Genomic DNA, 17,732 nt, shown 5'->3' on the forward strand with positions numbered 1-17,732 from the left:
GCATACACTCCCTTTGCAAAACGGAAGCTTCTTAGATTACCATCAGCTCCAGTTGCTCCGGGGCTCAGATATTCTCGAATTGAATGTTCATTTTTTTAACAGCATGTCATAATTATTACTTTCAGTTTAGCTGCCAACTAGCTGATTGGCCGGGCGGTGTAGGCCAACGCCCCGAATACCGGCGAGGTGCGTTCGCCGAGAGTTGACTGTAATATATGATAATTTAATGATGTTTTAAATTTTCAAAAAGCAATAAATTTCGGTAGAAGCAGTAAGTCCTGACAAACCGTTGAACCACGCAGGATCTGCACCATTGAAACAGCAAAGATGTGTGTGCCGGTAATTTCAACGCCTCTCGTTACTGACCTGGCTCTGGAAAGACTGACATAATTCCCGAAACTCAAATGCATCCTCACTGCAGTTTTTCTCGTGAAGATTAAGTAGTTGGGTTTATATCGTACTAATCTTAACAACACAAGCGTCACGAAACACATAAGAAGGTTCATTAGGCATTTCTCTTGTATCATTAGTGGAATAATAACATGTTTCCATTTGGTCTTTCTCGTGTTTGAAGAGTACAACTAAGCCGAGCAAAATTTGATTAATGAAAGAAGTCAGAGATTGAATATTTCGTACGTCACGCTACATTGCTGCCACCTTTCATTGCAGCCATCAACCCTATCAACGCTACCCTCGTGAATGTCCATGCTCCTGACATTCTTTTACGTACTTTAGTACGTATGAGGGCAAAAGAACGTATTTTTCGCATAGTAGCAAACTAAATAGAAAACTAATTTTGATGATACTTTATAGAGAGTAAGTAGTGAAAACCGTGTACTCGCTGTATATTGAACACAATGATAAGAATTGGACAGAAAAATAACTTATCAAAACAGGAACAATGAGCGGACAAATTATTATAAATCTTTCGTTATTTACAAATAAGGCATGTTGAATTTTTATCTAAATCATTAATCTCGCATGGATATACTTCTTCAGTCAACCACCGAAGTTGTTGCTTCTACCTGCTGCTTTCACTGTTTACTTTATGGCCCGTGTACGATAGGAAAACCAAGCTTTTCTCAATCGATTGAACCCGTTTATCGGAGGATCACTCAATCACTCAAAAGACTCGCCTATATGCACCAAATCAAGCGTCCAAATAACCATCTTCCGCCGAGGAAAATGCTATTTCCAAGGCCAATTATATTTTAACCTAGAGAACGATCAACCATCTCGGTGGTATCAACCTTTTTTCTACATGTTTACCATTCATTATTCGTTAAGTCATTGCGCACAATTCGACACCTCAATCTCAGTAGCCGCGACGCTTAGTGATCAGAGCAGGAGGTTTGGACTCTGGAGCGATTGGTGGATTTTTTCAAACGGCGGGACCACGGTTAGCACTTTAAATAGAAAATTACATTGTGCCGATGACTTGACACTTTCGTTTCTTCTTTACAAACACACCTTGATCACCAGATTCACGAGCTCGTTTATGGTCTGTGTTTGAAACGGGAATTAATCACTTGATCATCCCGGTAACTGGAATGTTTTTCAAATGCCTTATTAACAGGGAGTAAATCAGGATGTGTCTTCCGTGCATTGTACCGTGCCTTAATCAGATGTAAATATTATACACGCCACTGATATAGTCGTTAGAAACAGCCTAAAATTAATTATTTGAAACTGATGAGGCGTGAATATTTTGTTTGATTGTTTTAAACTATATGATATTGTCATCTGTTAGGCGCAGAACTCTTTAAGAAAAAGGTATATTCAGCATCTTAAATAAACTGTTCTTCCTATCTCATGTATTCTGGTTTTAAATTTTTGCAAATATTTTTATAACTAATGTTACACTCTTCAATGTTGTTATCGCAGTTTAATATTTTAAACTGCCTCCACGTTTCCTAGCACAAACTCGTCCCACGGCGGTATGGTTGGACAGGCCAGCAAAGATCGCATATGTCGAGATAGACTTCTGATTCGGACAACCTCGACCAGTGATTGAAGGACTTGTACAGTGAAAAGATTGACGGACGGATTGACAATGAAGTGAAGATGACCGGGAGGGGCAGCAGGGGCGTAGACTGGACTACGGACGCGGTGGAAAAGAAAGAAATACGTACGCTTATAAGTCCCATAGTAGGAATGTTTTTAAAAACACATTACATTACTAATACTGAAAGAGCATAAAAATGTATCAGCTTCATGTCAAATGATTAATGGTTTCGTTACTTTTTCTTCTGCGCTTCACAGGCCTTCGGAAACGGACCACTGGATGCCTGGGTGGGTTTTCTGTTTCGCTTTTTATTGTAACCCAGCGCGTATATGTTTGTACGTGCGCATAGGACGTATGCTTCCACCAACAGTCGGGATATGTGTTTCTGAATTTCCCGTTTAAGTCACAGAGTACGATTTTTTCATTTTTATTTCGCCTCTTCGGTCGGAACAGCCGACCCGTTTCATGGTGGTAGGTGACGTTGTATGGTACGCCAGACGAACCCATGGCCCGAGCAAGAAGGTGTTTCGACAGTCGGTCCGACGAGCGTAGACGAACCGGACAATACGGCGGCTGTGCCAATGCAATGTGGCCTTTTCATTGGTCGTTCTAGACATTGTGCAGGGTATCTTGGCAGCACCATCTCGAACTTGAAGCACAGCACCCTGCTGCAGGATCCTTTCCGACTCCGTTTCTCCAGCAAAATGGCGATGTAATGGCGATGATGACATAGAATGATGGATGGTGACGCCACTACCACACTATCACCGCTCAGAGCAAGTCGGCTTTGAAGTTTTCGATTCAATTGAAATTCGACAAGCATCACCAGCACACATTGATTGCATCGAATAAAGACGTTTTTGAGCATAGTCTTTTCTTTCAATTCGCAGGATCCTTGCGAAAATCCACAACATCTAGAAAAACTCTTACGGACCTTAGTCAGACGTCCTTGAGAAACTCTGAAGTAGGCTTGCTAGCTCCAACATTGAGTATGAAGGAGAATTACAGCGAGGTTTGAGCGATATAATCGCCAAATTAAGTCATCTTGAAATTCGGAAGATGTGTTTCAGGGGGGAAAAGAACTCTAAATACCGTTACTCATAGGAAAAAAATGTACGAAACTCTCTGATTGCCTGTTAATGAAAATGTCAGCGTTTCTAGCCGTTTCTATTGAACACGTGGAATGCAAATTGAACGAAAATGGCGACCATAACATAACATTGAAGCATTTTCCTAAAATTTTTGTCCTTAGAAATTTTGTCCTTATTGAATTCGTTTAGAAGGCTGATTTGTTCGACTTTCGTTTTTTTTTTAAATATGTAGTCCATAGTTTTGTTCAAATTCTCTCATTTTACTAACGTTCCAACCGGTCGATGGTGAAAAGGGTTGTCTCCATATTTCGTCTCGTCGAAAATGTTTATCATTCTCAATTTAGATAACTGGAAATGCTGGAATCTTATAAGGTTGCAGGAGGACTTTTTGGAAAGATGATCCACTGTTGTTTGTTTTGAACTCATTGAATACAAATGAACTGCTGATATCCGAAAAAGCAAGACAACGAAACGTGTAAGCAAATGGAAAGTGGGGAAGCAAAGGGAGAACGATGGCCGCAATCAGAAATCAAGTAATCTCATGGTGTTCTACGGCAGGGCTCGCTGCGTTTGGTTGGATATTTAAATGTAAAGATGCAGAGGCTCCACAGGATCGCGATACGAAACTAGCTGCTGTTGCTGCTGTTACTGGTTTTGGCGTGTTGGCTCCCTATACCCTTCCGTCTCTGCGTGTGGTGGCTAATTTGGAATGACCGGGCGAAAAACGAATAAAATGAGGCAGTACAGTCGCCTCCGGCGATGTCGATGAACGGGGCAGTGGATCGATACGAAGTGTAACTTGGAGTTGAACGATACGAACAGCGTCGAAAGTAGCGACAGTAGAGCGGCAATCAACGAATCGTTGGCCTGCGGGCATCATACTGGCGGCAATGAAAAGGGCTGCCAGCCACTATGTTGACCATCACCGACTACCAGACTGTCGGGCCGACCCAGGAATCGACGACCGACGAATAGACTATCGGAGCAGAACAGCAGGAGCTTACGATACAATACAATTTCCTGCAGAGTCATTCGGCAGTCAGCTTCTTTTTCGCTCTCTGGAGACCCGGGCACTGCATAGTTCCTGCACGGTGGGGCGCATCTACGAATCTGACCACTCTGGCGATGGCCGCCAGTGGGCATACGAATTGAATGTCAGCTGGTCGCTGAACGAATGTCAAACATCCCAAGAACACGCCCGGTCAACCAATGCAGATCAGTGCAAGAGCGGTATGCTGGCAGACGACTGTTGGGAAAGGATTGATATTGTGATTTGTTTTGTATTTGTCTGAAGATTTTTTTTGCATTTCTTGCCTTTGCACTGACATTGTGGATGAACAATCTGAATTCCCTAAGAGATTGTTTTTTCTGCACAAGAATCTTTTTGGTTACAAAACTGCAAGGAACAAACTGCTCATTGATTTGACACCTTAGATTGGAAAAATTTAAACGCCTTTTTTAGTTGGGTTCGGTGCATTTTTATGGTACTAACTTGCGTTGCATCATAAAAATACAATAAGTCGTATCACTACACTACGGCATTTACTGTAACAAGTTGATAATGTTTAGACGTCCAGATTGATGATGCACGCACCGGAAGCGGTATCAACCTATGGCCAAAATCATACTCAAATACAAAAAAGTAAACAAACTTTAATTAATAGACTTATTTACATGAGTTTTGAAAAAAAAATTGTATTATTTTGTTTTGGAAGTCTTCAGTCTTATGCACTTAAAAGGACGAACGAAGCAGAGACATGAGCTACATCGCAGCTTTCAAAACTGCAATGGCGGATTTCGCCCATTCAACGGATTTCCGTTTTCAACCCTCCGGTATAAGTAGTGCGCAAGCCCCAGCGTGTTCGGGTATTAGAAAAGCAAAGAAAAAGAAAGCAAAAGGAGATTCATAGCGTTCCACGTCATCCGTAAGTCGACGAGGGTTCAAAAGAAAACGAAATACAGCCGCATTTTCTTTACTTTACCAGGGTCCCATTTTTACGAGTGAAATAATTTCTGACACTGATGCCAAAGAGATGCATTGAAAAGGTCGAAATAACCAGCACCAGATGATTGGCATGTACGGAGTCTGTTTAGAAATAGTAAAAATTTAATTTCTGGGCACACCTTGGAAAATAAATGGAAGGATTCTTTAACTTTATAATTCAGGATGGAGAACATTTATAATGAAACGTTGTTAATGAACATTTAAAAAAAATCGTCCTTGATGTCGATAATTTTCGATAGTTAATTGTATGTACAGAAAGTAGGGCTTAAATATGGATAGTTCCTAACAAGATTGAGGGAGTTTAGTTGATTTGCCTTCTCTCAACCATATCTCCGACTTTTCTGATATTTCAAAGAACTGTAGTAAGTGTTCCGATTTACGAAGAAGGTAAATGATTTCAGCTGCTCGCATTTCAACTCTGATCGTGATTGATGGTGTTTGGATAACCTGAGCCATACCATACCATACCTGTGTAGAACCGTACTTCTGGAAAACTTACGTGGCTTAGAAGAAACAAAAGAGAAATATCTAAGCAGAGGCTAATTAGTGAGGTATTTATTGCGGATTCTAGCTCCATTGTCCACGCTTAACCCGACGCGGAACAAATTAATAGAATGCCGCAATTCAACCACAAAAAAGGGAATTTTTTGGAAACGCCAGAAGAAAAGAGGTGTCTGTTATGAGAAAAGGAAAAGGAGTAGGCAAAGAAGAGTGGTGTGAACTAAATCATTTATCTGTCATGTCGCGAGGAACCGTGGAGCGTCGTATCGTCTAACACTCACCTTTAAATCGTTCGATTGTAATAGCGAGCCCAGGAAGAAAAATTAAAAACGAAATGGCAGTGCATCTAAATGAACAATAAAAGATAATTAGTTTTCAATCAATCATAGTCGGACACTGAAGGAAAAAAAAGAAGTAGAAATCGATCATTCGGTGCTGCCTTGAACCGAACGTTCTGATTTACAACAGACGACCAAAGTCGGACAGCTAGCCACGCCGCTAGCAGACAAACCTTATAAGCACCATGTAGCGGATGTTTCGTTCCTCGAGATAATGTCCCAAATGGGTTTCTATTACTGGAGTACCATATTTTGACACTGCAATGAATGCTTACCATTTCAAGCGTGCGTTGAGACTATGTTAGTACTCCCATGGGATCAATTTGCATTACTAAGCCCAAACCCCCGTTGGAACAGACGGCAAAGGATTGCGTTTTGAATGCTGAACTGTTGGTTGTAGACTTTTCTTTCGAGTTTTGTTATACCGTGAAATTGACTCATGTCTAATCGGTTGTTATGCGCTTTTCATAGCCGCTCTAAACAAAATTGGGGCCTTAAGGGAATTTAATGTTTGCGAACATTTATTCTTTTCACATAGAAAAACAATGTTCCAAGTTCATTATGAATTTAAACATGTGTTTAAACATTTGAACAACAACATGTTAAAATCTCCATACCAACTTTTTTTTATTTATATTTATTTGCTTTATATTGGCACTGTATTGGTCACAATGTATTAAGTAACATTTCTTCTTCTCATCAAACAGATTTAGAGTGATTATTTCTTATAATTTCACTATTCTAGTATTTTTCTTCATTTCCTGCAATAGTCTGGGATGTGCACGAATAATCACTACATGCAGAAGGCGCAAGAGTACCTGGTCTTATTATTTTTATTAGCAAGACTGGCTTGGACCTACCGAAACGCTGAAAGTGTGCAAATACGATCCTTTAGGGTTTCTATAGTAACATGGATTGTCTTATCGTATTTACGGAAGCTGATCTTTCCTGTGGCCGGTACTTTGACGAAGCGCAAGGTTAAGACGGAAACAAAACAGATATCGAAACAGCGGCATAGAAGCCTTTGAGAGGAGTTAGGAGTAGATGTAGAGGAATGAACTTCATGCGATCTTCTGGGGTCTCTAGCAAATCCTCCGCAAGTTGTGCTGCTGTAACAGAGTGGAAGGCGAAGATAAGAAACAAACGAATAAGAACACCATGAGTGGCGCACGAATAGGCCCGCCGACGCAGAGTGGGACGAAGAATGAGTGATGATGTGACAACGGTTTTTAACATTTAATATTTATTAGGTGGTCTCCGATCGTCACGAGTGCCCTCCCAACCCATCTGTAGATCCGTCCACGAACACATCCATACATTCCTTCATTACGATCGGTGACAGAGCGGACCGCTTTAAATTGTACGGTAGCCATTGGGTGTCGGCTTGGGGCTTGTAGGGAAGAATTTACTTTTAATATTTGTGTTTCGTGTCCAACAGCAGCAGCCTCACTACGAAGCAAAGCAATGCGAGGAACTCGACTGCCTTGTTTGATATCTGCAGTTTTATCTGCGGCCGTCAGCATCCACCGTTCATGTGCGGCCGACGTCACTAGCAACTCCTCATGAGCCCAGATCAGCAGTCTGCCTGGAACTTAAAATATGATTTCAAAATTACTGCCAATTTCATGTTGCCCACAACTTTGCCCAAGCGATCGGTCACCAATGCCAGTATTCTGGGGGAAAGTGAGATAATCTTCTCCTGACAGGCGATCTTCGGAACGGAACGGAAACGACACAAGACGGATGGTGAAGTCGAGAAGCACACGGCTATCAAACATTGGCCTCTGCGGCCATGTGCCCGGACGGATGATTGAAAACATGATCCGGACCGGACCATAGCAGACGGCTTCTTATCAGGAATTAATTCAGATTTGATTAAACGCACGATGAAACAAAAACTCGCGACGAGAACGCCGCATCAATCGTACGGTTTGTGGGGCCGGACACTTCCCGATGACAGGAAATACGACCACTAAAACCAGCTCATTCATCTACTCTCAAAACGGGACGCTAAAACCAAACGTTCGCTAACGGATGAAACGGAGAGCAGTCGTCGTGCGGGTGGCGCGTTGACGTTTCCTGATCGGTGACACTGGTGTCAAATGAGTGTGAGGCGAAGGCGATGATCGTCTCGAGCGATAAGAAACAGGTATCGTTTCTAATACCAGTAGCACTTGAGTGTATGGGCGGGATTTTATTATGAGGACCCGTGTCTCGGTACTTTCCCCTAAATGGATAGATCCAAGCGCATTAATTCGAGCAATACTCAAGCACAACACATAAGCTGGATCTTCAATATTAAGCAAATAAACTGAGTTATTACAACACTCAAATATTGTTAGTTGTAATCACAGAAACACAATGTAAGGAAGGCGACATAATAATAGCCCTATCTGAGCTAAATGCATATCGAATTTTATGACATTCTACAAAAATAACTATTACACAAAAGTCTTATTTTATTTTAAGTCCAGTTTTTTTTTACAAGAACCGGATTTTATAGGGTTGTTCTAAATACTGTATCACGACCGGGAAAATAGTTCTATCTTTTTCTGTAATTTATTTAAACATGTTTCAGAGTATTATTTTCTACAAACAAGAACGAACCATTCCATGTGCTTTATAATTCTTGCCAATAATAATAATAATGATAATAATAATGGTTCGCTAAATGTCCCGCGTGAAAACAACGAGACTCATATTCGAGAATACAATAGAGAAAACATTAATCTACAGTACCATAAATCGAAGAGTGAGGCGATAGATATTTGAATTAATAATACTGTAATTTGACGACTGTAACACCATCTATTGACCATCAATTACACCATCCGTTTAATGCTACTTTTTGTACAAAAAGTGTATTCATATTAGTATAGTCTGCGAACTTATTACTGGGATGGTTGAGATCGTCCGTCTATTGAATATTTGTTTTATACTACTATGATACGACTTCACTAACTATGGTCATCGGTTTACAATAGATATGGAAAAAATAATTATTTAAAAATAAAGTTCGAAAGTAAGAGTGAATTCTGGTCTACTTGCTACTCGATGACATCTAATTGAACAGCCTGTGGGTCTGTGGGTGGCTTAGTCGTCAATGGTAGATCTTTTTATGACTCGCTCAGCTACCTTGGAAGGCACCGTTTAACGCTTACAGTTCAATTGCACAAAACAGAAACGTCATCTTCCTCGTCGTAATTGCTGATACGAAATTGTGCTCCATCATCGACGCCTAAATATTCGAATGCTGCTCTGGAGGCAGAGTAGAGACAGACACGAAATTCAGCTCAGTTACCTTTGCTCCCTGCTTGATGGACCACAGATAGTTGCTTCTTGGTGCTTCCATATTGCTACCGCTGATTGGTATCTGGTGTAGTACTATAGCTGCTCTCGTATGTTTATGAAGTTTAATAAAAAGTGTCTAACGAACCAACAAAATATCTAAAGTAATGATAAGCCACATCAAAATAACTGACAACAAGTAAAATAAATAAAAAATCTTGAATGAATTTAAACTTTGAAATTTTAGGATATAATATAAAGATTAACAAGAGAAGCAAGATGAACAAGAGACACCTGATAAACGGACAGTTTTGATTCTAGACAACATTATGAAACATGTCTGGAGTACCACATAAACGCAGTGCGCAACGGTCGACATAAACACACAGAATAATCTGAATGTAAATGAGACAATTATAAATCATTTGATTTTAGCTAATCATGGTATAAAAAATCTTTCTGACGTTAGTAATTCGGTAGACGTCTGCATTTCCAGTATATTTCTCAAACAACATAGTTTTCCTTCAGCCATTCGAGCATAAGTACAACAAACTTCTACACAGTTGTTTTAGTCATGTGGTGGTTGTTGTTTAGGAAAAACTGGTCGATAATTCGGTTTCGCTTTCTCGAAATTATTGCCTTGATGAGAGAGGTGCAAACGGCGGAGATGTTTTCCGAAAGGTGAAGGTGACGCTAGTAGCTTGTTATCTTTACCGTTTGCTAGCTGCTACAATAATCTACTGTAAAAAATCGATAAACTGTCCCGTTGCGCCCTTTCTCGGGAGAATCCTGGGTTGATGTTACAGGCACTTAAACGTAAGTGGCTGAAGTCAAGGTGTTGAAAAAACAGACTTCGAATGGAACAATTATAAAAAATATGTAGCAGATTCGGAAAATAATTAGTTAAAAACATCAATCACCTGTTATACGTTGAACGAACGGCTTAAAGGAACGTAAGTGGCCAAAACAGTTACAACAAACCAGCTTGCCTGGTAACTATGCGTGAGTGAGTGAGACATGTAATCGCCGGAAAATGTTAACTTGCGAAATTGATCTATTTAGTTAATGCTGCATGGTTTGCCAAATGGGGTTTCTTGTGACTTTGTATGATAGCAGAAAATTGAAGAAGTATGAAGAGTTATAAATGAGCTCCAGTTCCTTTAAAATTGAAACAAGTATGAGAACTTTTTAGCCGAGCCAAAAGATGAAAAACTTAAAAGAAATAGACTTTGTAACGTCTATAACTATCAAGAGCTGAAACTCAGCAGACTTGCAGAATTCTCTGGTTCTTGATCAAAATTGTTCCAAACATTTATAAATGCTTCCAAAACACCTCAAAGTCTTTTGGAAACCCAATATGAAATACTTTTCCCTAAATCTATATATATAAAAGAGTACCGCGTTATTGTTATTCCCTTTATAACTAAAGAACGGCTGAACCGATTTGGCTGAAAATTGGTGTGGAGGTAGCTTAGATCCAAGGGCCCCAGATAGGATACTTTTTATAATCCGATCGCGTCACAATGAAGCCACAATACGCACAATGTGTTTTTTTTACATACTGCAACGGGACAAACAGAGCGCGCAACAGCAAACAATTGTTGGCTTCTTTTTCTCGCTAATGAAGCGTTCCCCGCCCCCCTCCCCACCCCTTACCCACTCCAAATAAGGTCGACGCGATCTCTCCCGCTGAGGCGGCATCGACAAACGATAGACAGAGAGCGAAACAGCAAGCAATTGTCTCTCTCTTGCGTATGTTTACACTCTCTCTCACGAACTTCGAATAGTTTGGCAAATTGTAAGCCAGTGAGAGAGCCTCTACTTATTCTCGCGATCCGCCACTGTGAGCAATTGTTTAGCGACAAAGGCGGATCTCCTTTCTCATATCTCCTTTCATCCTTCGCGTCGTAAAGAATTAACGTGCGTGGAGATAATATTGAATACTTCATTTTAAACACTTGCTTTTTCGGGAAATAATTTTAATCGTAGGGAAGCATTCCCCAGTAAGTATTTACTTAAAAATAGTGAAATTGTACCGTACCGTGTTTTGTTTGGGGAAAAATGTGAAGATTCGTGTCAATTCCAGCAATCCTGATCTTCAGGTGAATAAGGAGATACCAGCTAACAATTAGGAATGCCAGCGCCAAATCGTGAACTGAATGACGTATATAATCGAGATGTTTGGCGCATGTTGCGAGATGTTTTGGAGGGGCAATGATTTTACTGTCCTGAAATTTCCGCCAAACACTGCCAGTAATTCCAAGATCAGCTGACGAAATGAAGTGCTTCTCTTCTTATTGGACAACGACCGCTGAACGGTTTTAGCCTGCACCAACCAGCGACAATGTTAATCTCTGATACTCTTTCTAAACGTTCGTTTTTACGGGCCGGGTTGTTAGTCCCGCGCCAACCCCCCTGGAACGCCGGAATCGGGAATCGAACCCATGGCCAGCTGCGATACAGGGACGAGCGTTACCGACTGCTCCTACACTCTGTCAACTTTCTATAGCCGCACCCACGTTTTTAACGTATCTTCCAAACGTAAAGTTTTGCAAGTGAATTACTTAAATATGTCAAAAGGAAGTGTTCTAAGTGGAAAAGAAAAAGAATTGATAGAGGCAAATAGTCTGGAGGGTGTTGCTATTCGAGAAATGGCTCGAACAATAAAGAGATCCAATAAAGTGATCGGTAGTTAGTTGAAGGATCCTAAACGGTATGCAACTGTGCAATGTACTCTGAAACAAATCAAGATCTCGATTAGAACCAACTGGAACATTGTTAAATTGGCGTCAAATTCGACAATATGGCTATCAAAAATCAAATCTACACTGGATCTGCCAGTGAGCAGGGAAGTTTTTCGCAAGGTTTTGCAAAACAGCCCGAATATAACTCGAGCAAAAATGATCAAGGCACCAAATCCAAGCCTACTACACCAATAAAAACGTGTAGAATTTGCTAAACTGAACATGGAACGTCTGTGGGACATGGTATCTTTGGGTTTTCTTCTGCTTCTTCAAGAGCATATTTTATATCAAAAGAACCGATTCCGTTTTCTGTTTTTTTTTATGTAGGTGATCTTTTCTGATGAAAAACAGTTTAATTTGAATGGGCTTGATGGTCTAACAGGCTACTGGCGCGATTTCCGCAAAGATCCGGACTACTTCTCCACCCGTAACTTTGAAGGAGGATCTCTGATCTCTGATGATGATGATGGCTTGGGTTTTGCTCTGCGGGCAACCTCAATCTGGCTTTTACATCTTGTAAAATGGCCTCTAACGATTACATCTAGATTCTAGAAGATGGTCTGATCCCGTTTACAGCTGCCAACCGCCGAAAAAATTGGGTTTTCAACAAGATAATGCTAGCATTCACACCAGTTCGATAACTCGAACATGGTTTGCTACCCATAAAATCGATTTGCTTGGGTGGCCAGCGCGAAGTCCGGATCTAAATTCAGTTGAAAATGTCTGGGAATAATGGTTAGACAAATTTATGCGGAAAGGAAGCAATACAGCTCTATTAATGAGCTTAAAGCATCCATTTTGGAAGCTTGGGAACATATGGACCGAAAAATATTGAAAAACCTGGTTAACAGTATGACAAACAAAATTTTCCAAGTCATTCAGCGATCAGGAAAGCCAACTGACTATTAATCCTCATAATAAATGCTGAGACTTGAAAAAAATCCACGCATATTGATCATTTTATTAGGTGCGGCTATAGAAAGTTGACAGTGCCTATATCGTATTTGGTCGATAAAAAGCTAGAAATCATAAATCTTCATTCCAACCAAATGGTTTTATTCATAATTTTGCCTACTAAAAAAAGTCCCAAAAACAGAAGTTGAATCGGAAAGACGGTTTGGAAGATACGGTAAAAACGTGGGTGCGGCTATAGAAAGTTGACAGAGTGTATCACCGGGGTCCTATTGCCTTTGGGGCGGAACAACGTTCGCCGGCCCTGCTAGTTACGAAATAAAATCTGTACAAAACAACCATTAGGCAGCGAAACAACCATTAGGCACCCATTAGCATTAGATTAGATTAGAAAGATTTTCCGTTTAACGACTACAGCGCCCCTGGTGGTGAAAAAGCTCGCGTAATAATAAAAATAATAATAATAATAAAATGGCGCATGTCGGCCATTCCAAAAAAAATAATGTGTTTTGTTTTGTACTGACACGATGTTAATAGGAATGTATATTACACATAACTAAATTTATCTACTTATCTTTATCAAGGCTTCAATTATTAAATATTTATTAAATCATCATCATTAATCAATAAAACAAACGAAAAGAGTAATGTTCAACGAACGGTTGCAGTGTTTTTTATTCGATCGACTTATCCATCTTTCTACATTGCTCCGCTTAGTCATCTTATCTATGGTACGTTTTGTTTGTCGAATTTAGTGTGTTATCCTGTCGCCTTTCGAATGGTCCATGCCGCAGATCTCGAAAGAATCAGTGGACAATTCATTACGTAAAATGAAAACAAGACAACTCATTGACAAGCGTTTAAATGAGATAGATAAAACTGTTGCTGTATATATTTTGATAACTATACAACCAAATGACCTTCATTCATGATTAGACAAATTTACTACTCCCTATATAAAAAAGGACCAAATTTTCCTCCAGAAAGGGATCTACAAAATGGCAGTTCCACAAAAAAGAATTCAAACTGAACTTTATTTTTTATTTCTTACAACAAACGTTATGCAAGAAAAGAAGAACAGATTTGTTTGAAGAACAAAATAGTGGCCCTCGATATAACGCTATCGATATCGCCAACGTATTAAACTCACCCCAGAATAAACGCTTATGGTTTTTATCGTTCCTTTACAAAAATCTTAAGGGATACACAGGATAAGTTATGTTTATCAATATCCTGCAGCGTTGTAGGAATAATTAATATAGAAAGTATATCCATTCCTCGTTAAAATATACACGATATGATCTTTTATAATCTGTTTTTCATTTAACTACACCAAAATACAAACATTCGGTTCGTGTCTTCTGGTGCAAGCAAATCTTGGCTTCGCTAACACAACAAGATGAAATCATGTAGTGTTTTTTCGTGTTTGAGGGAATTTGAAACTAATTGAAAATGAGTAAAGTTTCTTTGAAAGTAGTAACAGCGAGCGTAGTAAAACAATTGCGATAAACCATCTACCAAATCAATGATTCTTGTTCATATTGCATTGTTACCCTTCATTTCGGTGCACACTACGCCTGAGTGACGGTGTTCATTCTAATATTGTAACCCTCTGATACACAAAACAAATAGGTGCCTTTTCTCTAAAACTAAACTGCTTTTAAATCACTCTTGTATTAGCTTCCTATTCTTAAACAAACTATTAACAGAAAGAGGTACAAACATAATGCTATGAAACTCTATATGCAAACATTGCTCTTGTTCAAACACCAGGAGGTAACCAGTTACAGTCTCAGTGTTTCCTACCGGTTGTAACGTAACTGTATAGTTTTAAATAAAAGAATAATCCAACAGCGTATACTTGCAGCGACTCTTACCTGCGATTAAATTATTGCGGTAATAATGGACGTAGCGGAGTAAAGCGTTCGAACATTCATCTCGAGATATTCGGAAAATTACAAACACTAATAACCTACGCTTGGAACGAGAACGCTGCAAGAGAACGCTGAGTTGCATGTTGATTTTAGGCGAATGAAGTAGTAACTTTATGTTGAACATTGAATACGTAACGAATGGTCAATTTCAAATTTATTTACTAGATGATGCATGAAAAATAAAACAGTCAAACATAAATGACTTGACTTTCATATTTGACTATTGGTAGCACACTATAGTGCGAAAATTGTTATATTATTGGTTGTGCCTAACGATTTATTGAAGAGTAGTTTTGTTTCGTAAACAATTATGAACATTTGGTTATTTGTTCGATAGATGCTAAGACTCATAGTGTACTTAGACCTAGTGTGTTGAATATGCACATTGACGGATTGTACCATAATTTTAGCGGGTCACTTTTGTGATTTAGATGATCCTCAAAAAGTAAAGGTACCTAAAAATATACAGAATGATTTAGTTTATTGTTATGTTTATGTATGTAGTTTATTGACCTGTGTCTAATACATACCAGATGCTGACGCTTCCGTTGGCCATCGATGCGGCTTTCGTCATACAATGATTTGCTTTACCTCAAAATGAAGGAATGCCGATATCAAATGCCCCACACAAACCTCTCTAGAACCGAATTTGTCGCTTGTTAAATTTCAAACAAATTCGGATCTACAGGGTAGATGTAGAACATAAATCGACGAATAGTTTTCCCACTGTAAGTATTCCAAGTCGTTTATGGCCCTGTGCCTGTGGTAGAAACTGCAACTGCTGGAGGAAAGAGGTAAAAATCAAACTGTTAATGTGGTGTTGCTAAAAAACCAGTTAAAAGCAAATTTATGGTAAGAAAGACCTTCTTTACAAACTCAGGTAGCAAATCGTGATTGAACGTAAGGTCATGGACAAAACAAAACGAACAAAATCACATATTCGTAAACTTTTCTAACATTTGATTCCACTAATCAATAGAACGAAGATATAGAAATTTATAGAAAAGCCAGATTTCAAAAGTGTCCAATGTGTCTGTGTGGAGTTTTTCCAAGCGACCGTACTCTAGTAGTTGAGCGTTTAATAACCTCTATAATATATTCCGCTCTGAATGGGTAGAATTTAAGCGACAGGAAGAAGACCAAGAAAGGCATGGAAGAACAGGCTGTGGACGTAAACGTACTTCCGACCCTATCTGAAATTTTTAGATGCGACGCTAGGGTAGAATGCGTAAGGGGCCTACAGCAAAAATCGTCCCTTCGCAGCAACTTGCTAGGGTGATGAAGGTTTTGTATGTGTTCGTGCAATCAAGCCGAACACACACACACTCTTTTGCACAAATCCTTGTTACTCCGTCTACCTGAACGAGCGTCCAAAAGTGGGATTGATCCTGCATCCTTTCACTCACTCATTCCGGGAAGCGGTTTCAAAGGACATTTGGCGACGTTGACTGTGTTAAAAATATGAAGCGTGCGTGTTTCGGTAGCAGAAAAGGAACAGCTAGGTGACAACTGATTTGAAAAGAACAGCGAAACACCGCCATCGGCCTCTGAAGGTTAAACGAGTGTCAAGGGAATTTTCAAATGTATTCTACTCTCTCTTAGTTGTCGGCTTCGTTGCGCTGATGTCCTGCCGCGAACGAAATGATACTCTCTTTCACCATAGGCCACTTGGGAAAACGTGGGTCGATAGGAAATTGTTGAGTGGTGTTGGTTTAAGCGGTTTCTTGGGTCGTCTCGCGGGCGATGATTGAAGGACGATTGACAGGACAGAAGGGAACCTTTGCCGGCGAGCGTCCTTGCGGATGCACAGCTCAACCGAAACATCAAAAAATGGCGCTATTCAGAGAATGGCAAAATAAACAAAACGAAAAGAATGTAATACACCAAGAGCAGTGTATAATTGTTTGTAACCATATTATGACAGATAATGTTCTGGCAAAGTCAGGAAAACAAAAATCATAATATTTACCTGCCACTATTTTAGAAATGCTTTTCATGTAATTATGTTTTATGTACACATAGAAAAAATTCTCGTTTCTCAAAAGTCGCGATTCGGGAGAGTTTTTAACAAACGTTTGTACTTCAAACAATACAGATTACAGAATTAATGTAAAGCTGTTAGCTCGTGAAATGAATTATTATATTAAACTAGAGTGGTGAACTTGTGCTATGATTGTATCTATACGGGAGCGAAGTTTTAAAATTAATATTCAAGTGCCATCGTCATCATCATCCTTGAGATATCAAATATAGAAAAAAAGAGCAACAAAGAATTAGCCTTCTCGTAAGAAGTCGTCAGAAAACAGGCCTGCTGATCAAGTAATAGGAAGAAAACTTCGGTCTTGTAAGTAAACTGCTTGATAAGCATTTCGCGAAAAAATCACCTAAACCTCCCTCAACTCAACTCAACCTGTCTTGTCTGTGATGTTTGACAACATTCAGTAACTTTTTGGTGATCGTTTGACACAACTTCCGAAATATTAAACATCTTACAATAAAATTGTTAGGCCAGTAAAACGTGATTGTATTTTAAAAGTACTGCATAAACGAGTTTTCAGCTGCCTCTCACTCTGTCATTTACCAGATTTCTACAATGGAGGTCATTGGAAGAGAATTGTGGCAGGGGTGTGCCGGGATTTCGTTCCTTTAATGGCTGATCCGCGTTCAATGCAGGGTGGCCTGGGAAAGTTGAAGGTATTTCAAGCATCGAGCCCGTTTTCTGCTACGGCGCATGTGCCCTGAGTTTGCTACGATATTATGCTGGTTGACGCTCTTTCGTAGGACTTCCTCAGCAGGAAAAGCTGCGTTTGTGTTGGTTCCACCTGCATGTAGTAGTGCTTGCTTGCTACTGCAAAATTGCGCCTTTCAAAGTTGGAAGAAAATTATGGCCGTGGAAGGGCCACATAAGGAAGGT

This window comes from Anopheles cruzii, chromosome 3 (assembly GCF_943734635.1).
Source record: "Anopheles cruzii chromosome 3, idAnoCruzAS_RS32_06, whole genome shotgun sequence".
NCBI classification, from domain to species: Eukaryota; Metazoa; Arthropoda; class Insecta; order Diptera; family Culicidae; genus Anopheles; species Anopheles cruzii.